We start from the raw sequence: 8,648 nt of genomic DNA, 5'->3' as shown, positions 1-8,648 counted from the left end.
TCTGTCCTGTGAAGCCATGCTGTTGTGATGGATGTGGTCTGTGGTCTAGCATGGTCCTGACAGAGACGTTGTCTGGATGGGAGCATATGTGTCTCTAAAAGCTCTCTCTCCTTTCCAGATGTTAGAGCTGCCCACGCCATAGGCATTAATGCACCCCCATACATCAGAGACGCAGGCTTTAGACCTGAGCCAGGAGAACCAGCTGGATGCTCCAGATCCTCTTTAGTCCACAGGACACGGCGTCTGTGGTTCCTCTGACCACAGAACAGTTTTCCATGTTTCCTCTGACCACAGAACAGTTTTCCATGTTTCCTCTGACCACAGAACAGTTTTCCATGTTTCCTCTGACCACAGAACAGTTTTCCATGTTTCCTCAGTCCATGTTAAATGAGCTCTGGTCCAGAGAAGACGGACCAGGGTGTTTCTGGATCCTGGTCACATATGGCTTCTTCTCTCCATGATCAGCTTTAACTGTCATTGGTGGATGGCACGGCCAACTGTGTTGACAGACGATGATTTCTGGAATGTTCCTGAGCCCATCCAGTGATTTCACTACAGAATCATGCCTGTTTTTAATGCAGTGGCCCCTGAGGGCCCCTGAGGGCCCCTGAGGGCCAGTTTTTCACAGATTGGTAAACTTCATCTTTACTTCTGAATCACTCTGCCTCTCTAAAATGCTCCTTTTATACCCAGTCATGACTGACCTGATAATAATTAACCTCCTCAGCTGTAAAATACTCCTCCAGCTGTTTTTCAATAGTAACACTTACTTTTCCAGCCTTTTGTTGCTCTGTCCCAACTTTTTGAGATGTGAGGAATAGAAAAAGAGGATGTTAGACTAGTCTCTAATCTGCAGCGCTCACTGTCTATCTAAAGACTCTGATGGCGTTTTCGCTGAGCCAGAGCTACAGTTAGTGCCGTTAGTCATTGAAACCAGCAGAGAAAGTTCTCTGTCTGATTCTGGGATTTATTTTACTCTTCTTCTAAATCTGCTCCCCTTCATTACTGTTTACTAGTTTTTACCAGTATTCTAACGGCCTTTTCCAAACATTTAGGTTGTTGTTAGCAGCATTTCCTCAAACCACACATCAAATATTCCACAGATTAATTCACTAATTTAAACAGTCCAACCATCAGGTTCAGTGGGGCCTAAAAATAGATCAGAACAAATCCCATATTACAAAAAAATATATAAGTTAAGTTAAAATCCTGCTGGGAAATATGTATTACTCTGAAAACTTGTTGATATTTAAAGATAACTTTATTAAGGTTGATAAGTAAATGATACATTATGTTTTTGGGTTATTATTGGCCTTATTTATGTTAATTATGTCTACAGCTGCTTTTGTAAGTATCAGTGATACTGGTCCTGTATTTACTCAGTACCAGGTCGATATTTAATTTTGCGATATAAAACATTCGTATATGAAATTTACAATCAGTGCATTCTGTTTTCACAGATTTTACACAGTGTCCCGACTTTTTGGAATTGGGGTTGTTCTTACAATAAACTAAAGTTTTATTATGATCACATGTCAGGTCTATTCTTTAAGTAATCTATTCTTCATTGTTAATTTAATTTCACATGTGGCCCAACTGTGCTGGACACGGCGTGAAACATTCGCTCAAATGAATCTCTCTCTCTGTGATTTCACCAAGTCCGGTTTCATCAGAGGCTACCGAACCGTGCAAAAAGACCAACCAGGAACGAGACTGCATGAAAAATAAGGCCATCTTTAAAATACAACACAATGCAGACAGAGGGTCACAGAGGTCACATGACACCATGGACCAAGAAAACCAGACAAAATTATCTGAAACCACATTCAAGAAGACAAACCCCTTTTAAATTCCTAATGTCCTCTCCCATGGTAGAATAAAAATGATCTCGCTCTCTCAGTGGACTCATTGTTTTCTGTCACTCCCTGGTTTCTCTCCAAACGTGTAATATTCCTGTGGTCTCCAGCCTCCAGTAGATCAGGACTCTGCTCTCCTGCTGGGGACAGGTGTGCTTACACACCTGGTCATAACAAACCGTACTGAGCATGCAACTCTGCAGACATGGACTAATTCAGATTCACAGGTTAAACAGGCCAAAAGTCTTCATACAGCACCAACGCTTCATTTAAACCTCGATGGATCAGAGTCTTGGAGGTAAAACCTCAACAGTCTGCGTGGTTAAGGGGTGTAAAACAGAACCAGGAGCTATGTGACGTTTTAATCTATCAGAACTTAACCTTTACACAAATAAAACAAAGAATAACAGAGCAGACTAAATGGACAGTACTTTTATATTCTTTAACTATCTAAAGCTCAAACTAAACGTCTAGCATGGACCAGAAATCAGCTTTAATTGAACCTCCTGTAAGATGTTCCCAGCATTACCATTAAAATTGTAAATATTTAAAATGTAGAACAGCACCTCTCCTTTTCTTCAGATGTGTTGTCTTTAATTATTCAACACTATCATATTCACCTCTGTAATGAAGCACAGTGAGTCCTACTGAGTGTCTGCTCTGGTTTTAATCACGAGTATTTATAGAACCAGCCTGCATGTTACTGGACCATTAGCATGCATAATTATCGTTAACACAGGAAGCATTGTTTAGCGCTGATGCCCTTGAAATCACTCTTTATGTAAATGTGTGTTCTGTTCTCTTTAATGCCTGTTAGCTGACGTTAGCTCTGAGAGGAAGACCAAACCATCAACAGTCTTCATCAGCTCCAAAGCTCCTGGTTTCACTGTCGGCACTCTGAGCTGCAGCGACGAATATCAGTCAGAAAAAGATCAGAACGTCAGAGCGCCCGTGAGGTTCCACCCCCGCATAAGACAGGAGCACGGCACCTCGCTCTGAACGCCGCATTTTCACCACGAAGACTTAAAGAGAGACATTTATGACCCAACCAGAGCAGCAACCGTAAACGCTGCTTCATCACAGAATCCCACTACCAGGGTCAACTCTAGCTTAGCTACAATGTAGGCTGAATGGCTAGCGCCCAGGCTAGATGGCTACAGCGTGGGATGAATGGCTACAACGTGGGCTGATAATGGCTTCAGCGTAGGCTAGCCTGGCTGGCGTGGAAGCTAGATATGGCTACAGCGTGGGCTCTAATAGCTACAACGTAGGCTGAATGGCTACAAGCGTGGGCTAGCCTGGCTACAGCGTGGGCTGATGGCTACAATGTAGGCTGAATGGCTGGCGTGGGCTGAATGGCTACAGCGTGAGGCTGGCTTAGCTACAGCGCAGGCTGAATGGCTGGCGTGGGCTGAAGCAGCTTACTGGCGCAGGCTGGATGGCTACAGCGTGGCGTGGAGCTGGCTTGCTACAACACAGGCTGAATGGCTACAGCGTGGGCTGAAGCTTAGCTACAACGCGGGCTGAATGGCTACAGCGTGGGCTGACAGCTAGCTACAGCGCCAGGCTGGATATGGCTGGCGTGAGCTGGCTTAGCTACAACGCAGGCTGAAGCTGGCGTGGGGCTGAAGCTTAGCTACAAGCGCGGGCTAAGCTTAGCTACAGCGTGGGCTAGATATGGCTTCAGCGTGAGCTGAATGGCTACAAGCGCGGGCTGAATGGCTACAACCCATGTTTGGGCTAGATATGGCTTAAAGCGTGGGCTAGATGGCTGGCGCAGGCTGAATGGCTGGCGTGGGCTGGCTTAGCTACAATGTGAGGCTGAATGGCTGGCGTGGGCTGAATGGCTTCAGCGTGAGGCTGAATGGCTACCAGCGCCGGGCTGAATGGCTGGCGTGAGCTGAAACTTAGCTACAATGTAGGCTGAATGGCTACAGCGTGAGCTAGAATGGCTACAGCGTGGGCTGAATGGCTACAGCGTGAGCTAACAGCTTGGCTACAATGTAGGCTAGATGGCTACAACGCGGGATAGAATGGCTACAGCGTGGGCTGGCTTAGCTGGCGTGGGATGAATGGCTTCAGCGTGGGCTAGATGGCTACAGCGCCCAGGCTGAATGGCTACAGCGTAGGCTAGCTTAGCTGCAATGTAGGCTGAATGGCTACAGCGTGGGCTGGCTTGGCTACAGCGTGAGCTAGCTTGGCTACAGCCGCGGGCTAGAAGAAGCTACAGCGTGGGCTAGGCTTAGCTACAGCGCGGGCTGAAGCTTGGCTACCCAGCATAGGCTAGATGGCTTCAGCGTGGGCTGGAATGCCTGCAGCGTGGGCTGAATGGCTGGCGTGGGCTGGCTTGGCTGCAGCGTGAGGCAAGATGGCTGCTGGCGTGAGCTTAGCAGCTACAGCGTGAGGCAAGATGGCTGGCGTGGGCTGAAGTGGCTGGCGTGAGCAGATGGCTACAGCGTGGGCTGAATGGCTACAGCGTGGGCTGATGCCTGCCTGGCGCGGGCTAGATGGCTTCCAGCGTGGGATGAATGGCTGGCGTGGGCTGAATGGCTACAGCGTGAGCTGGCTTGGCTACGGCGTGGAGCAAGATGGCTGGCGTGGGCTGAATGGCTGGCGTGGGCTGGCTGGCTGGCGTGGGAGCTGAATGCCTGGCGCGGGCTAGATGGCTTCAGCGTGGGATGAATGGCTACAGCGTGGGCTGAATGGCCTGGCGTGGGCTGAATGGCTACAGCGTGAGCTAGCTTAGCTACAGCGCATGGGCTATAGATGGCTACAGCGTGGGCTGGCTTAGCTACAGCGTGGGATGAGATGCCTGCAAGCGCCAGGCTAGATGGCTACAATGTAGGCTGAATGGCTACAGCGTGGGCTGAATGGCTACAGCGTCGTAGCTTGGCTACAGCTGCGCGGGCTAGATGGCTGGCGTGGGCTAAACGGCTACAGCACCAGGCTAGATGGCTACAGCGTGGGCTGAGCTTGGCTTCAGCTGGCGTGAGCTGAATGGCTACAGCGTGAGCTAGCATGGCTACCTGGCGTGGGCTAGATGGCTGGCGTGGGCTGATGGCTACAGCGTGGGCTGAATGGCTACGGCGTGGGCTGGCTGGCTTCAGCGTGAGCTAGATACACTACCTGGCGCGGGCTAGATGGCTTCAGCGTGGGATGAATGGCTACAGCGTGGGCTGAAGCTTAGCTGGCGTGGGCTAGAATGGCTACTGGCGTGGGCTGGCTGGCTTCAGCGTGGGCTGAATGCCTGGCGCGGGCTAGATGGCTTCAGCGTGGGATGAATGGCTACAGCGTGGGCTGAAAACGGCTGGCGTGAAGCGATGGCTACTGGCGTGGGCTGGCTGAGCTTCAGCGTGGGCTGAATGCCTACAAGCGCGGGCTGAATGGCTTCAAGCGTGGATAGATGATGGCTGGCGTGGGCTGGAATGGCTGGCGTGGGCTGAATGCCTACAGCGTGGAGCTGAAGCAGCTACAGCGTGGGCTGAATGGCTACAGCGTGAGCTGGCGCATGGCTGCAGCGTGGGCTGAATGGCTGCTGGCGTGGGCTGGCTTGGCCTGGCGTGGGCTGAATGGCTACAGCGTGAGGCTGGACCAGCTGGCGTGAGCGAGATAGCTGGCGTGAGCTGGAATGGCTACAGCGTAGGCTGATGGCTGGCGTGGGCTAGCTGAAGCTTCAGCGTGGGCTGGATACCTGGCGCCCGGGCTGAATGTGTAGCTGGCGTGGGATAGATGGCTACAGCGTGGGCTAGCTTAGCTTCCAGCGTGGGCTAGATACCTGGCGCGGGCTGAATGGCTTCAGCGTGGGATGAATGGCTTACAAGCGGCGTGGGCTAGATGGCTGGCGTGGGCTGGCTTGGCTACAGCGCGGGCTGGATGGCTACAGCGTGGGCTAGCTTGGCTGATGTAGGCTGAATATGGCTGGCGTGGGCTGAAAGCTTGGCTACAAAGCGTGAGCTAGCTTAGCCTGGCGTGGGCTAGATACCTACAAGCGCGGGCTGAATGGCTACAGCGTGGGATGAATGGCTACAGCGTATTGAGCTGGCTTGGCTACAACATGGGCTGAATGGCTGGCGTGGGCCTAGATATGGCTACAGCGTGAGCTCTGGCTTGGCTACAGTAGAGCTGAATGGCTACAGCGCGGGCTGAATGGCTACTGGCGTGGGCTGAATGGCTACAAGCGTATGAGCTGAATGGCTACAGCGTGGGATGAATGGCAGCTGGCGTGAGCTAAACTTAGCTACAACGACATAGGCTGGAATGGCTGGCGTGGGCTGAATGGCTACTGGCGTGAGCTAGCTTGGCTGATGTGGGCTGAATGGCTGGCGCAGGCTGAATGGCTACAGCGTGGGCTATGAATGGCTGGCGCGGGCTGAATGGCTACAGCGTGCTGGCTGGCTTCAGCGTGAATGCCTGGCATACCTGCATGGGCTGAAGGATGGCTACAGCCGTAGGCTAGCTTGGCTACAAGCGCGGGCCTGAATGGCTGGCGTGGGCTGAATGGCTAGCGTGGGCTGGCTTGGCTACAGCGTGGGCTAAGCTGGCTTCAGCGTGAGCTAGATATGCCTGCAAGCGCCGGGCTAGATGGCTGGCGTGGGATGAATGGCTGGCGTGGGCTGGCTTGGCTACAGCGTGAGCTGGATAGCTGGCTTCAGCGTAGGCTGAATGGCCTGGCGTGGGCTGAAACAGCTACAGCGCAGCTGAATGGCTACAACGTGGGCTAAAGCTTAGCTACAGCGTGGGATAGATACCTACAAGCGCGGGCTAGATGGCTACAATGTAGGCTGAATGGCTACAGCGTAGGCTAGATAGCTACAGGCGTGCGAGCTGAAAGCAGCTACAACGCGCGGGCTGAATGGCTACAACATGGCGTGAAGCTGGCCAGCGCTACAGGCTGAATGGCTACAAGCGTGGGGCTGCTTAGCCTTCTGGCGCAGGCTGGATAGCTACAACGTGGGCTGGCCTGGCAGCGCAGGCTGGCTTAGCTGCAACCCAGGCTGAATGCGTACAACTTAGGCGACTCAGATGGCTTCTGGCGTGGGCTAGATGGCTTCAGCGTGAGCTAGATAGCTACAGCGGGCAGAATGGCTACAGCGTGGGCTAGCTTAGCTACAATGTAGGCTGAATAGCTACAGCGTGGGCTGAATGCTACAGCGTGGGCTGAATGGCTACAGGCGTGGGCTGAGCTTAGCTGGCGCCAGGCTAGATACAGCGTGGCTGGCTAGCTTACAACTGGCAGGCTGGATAGCGGATAGCTACAAGCTACAGGCTGGCTTAGGCTAGCACGAAGCTGAAGCTGGCTTGGCTACAACGCAGGCTGGCAGGCTACAACGGCAGCTACAGCGTAGGCTGAATGGCTTCCAGCGTGAACTAGATGGCTACAACGTGGGCTAAAGCTTAGCTACAATGTAGGCTAGAATGGCTACAGCGTGGGCTGAATGGCTACAGCGCCAGGCTAGATAGCTGTAGGCGTGGGCTAAACGGCTACAACGTAGGCTGAATGGCTACAATGGCGTGGGCTAGCATAGCTGCGTGGGCTGAATGGCTACAGCGTGGGCTAGCTGGCTTCAGCATAGGCTAGATACCTGCAGCGCGGGCTAGATGGCTTCAGCGTGAGCTAGAATGGCTCAGCGGGCTGAAATGGCTACAACCCAGGCTGAATGGCTGGCGTGGGCTAGATGGCTTCAACGTGAGCTAGAATGGCTACAGCGCGGGCTGCAATGTAAACATAGCTTACCTGGCGCGGGCTAGATGGCTGGCCTGGCGTGGGCTTAGATATGGCTTCAGCGTGGGCTGAATGGCTACAGCGGGCTAAGATGGCTACAATGTAGCTGAAGCTTGGCTACAGCGCCAGGCCTGAATGGCTACAGCGTGGGCTGGCTTGGCTACTGGCGCGGGCTGAATGGCTACTGGCGTGGGCTGGCTTAGCTACAGCGTGAGCTAGATGGCTTCAGCGTGGGCTGAATGGCTACAGCGCGGGCTGAATGGCTACAGCGTGGGCTAGATGGCTGGCGTGAGCTGGCTTGGCTACTGGCGTGGGCTAGATGGCTACAAGCGTGGGCTAGATGGCTACAGCGGACTGAAGCTGAATGGCTACAGCGTGGGGCTAGCATGGCTGGCGTGAGCTGAAACGGCCTGGCGCCAACTGAAGGCTGGCTTGGCTGGCGTGGGCTAGATACCTACAGCGCGAAGGCTAGATGGCTTCAGCGTGGGATGAATGGCTGGCGTGGGCTAGATGGCTCAGCGTGGAGCTAAAGGGCTAGCTTAGCTACAGCGTGGGCTGAATCGTGGGATAGCTGGCTACAATGGGCTGAATGGCTACAGCGTGGGGCTAGATGGCTGGCGTAGGCTAGATAGCTACAGCGTGGAGCTGAATATGGCTACAGCGTGGGCTGAAGCTTGGCTACAGCGTGGGCTGGAATGGCTTCACTGGCGTGATGGCTAGCTTAGACTACAAGCTGGCGTGGAAGCTGAATGGCTACAGCGTGGGCTAGCTGGCTACAGCGTGAGCTAGATAGCTACAACGTAGGCTAGATAGCTACAACGTAGGCTAGATAGCTACAACGTAGGCTAGATAGCTACAACGTAGGCTAGATAGCTACAACGTAGGCTAGATAGCTACAACGTAGGCTAGATAGCTACAACGTAGGCTAGATAGCTACAACGTAGGCTAGATAGCTACAACGTAGGCTAGATAGCTACAACGTAGGCTAGATAGCTACAACGTAGGCTAGCTTAGCTACAACGCAGGCTAGATAGCTACAACGTAGGCTAGCTTAGCTACTAGCTTAGCTG

Source organism: Cheilinus undulatus, linkage group 18, assembly GCF_018320785.1.
Source record: "Cheilinus undulatus linkage group 18, ASM1832078v1, whole genome shotgun sequence".
Lineage (NCBI taxonomy): Eukaryota > Metazoa > Chordata > Actinopteri > Labriformes > Labridae > Cheilinus > Cheilinus undulatus.
Note: the sequence above shows the minus strand (reverse complement) of the source record.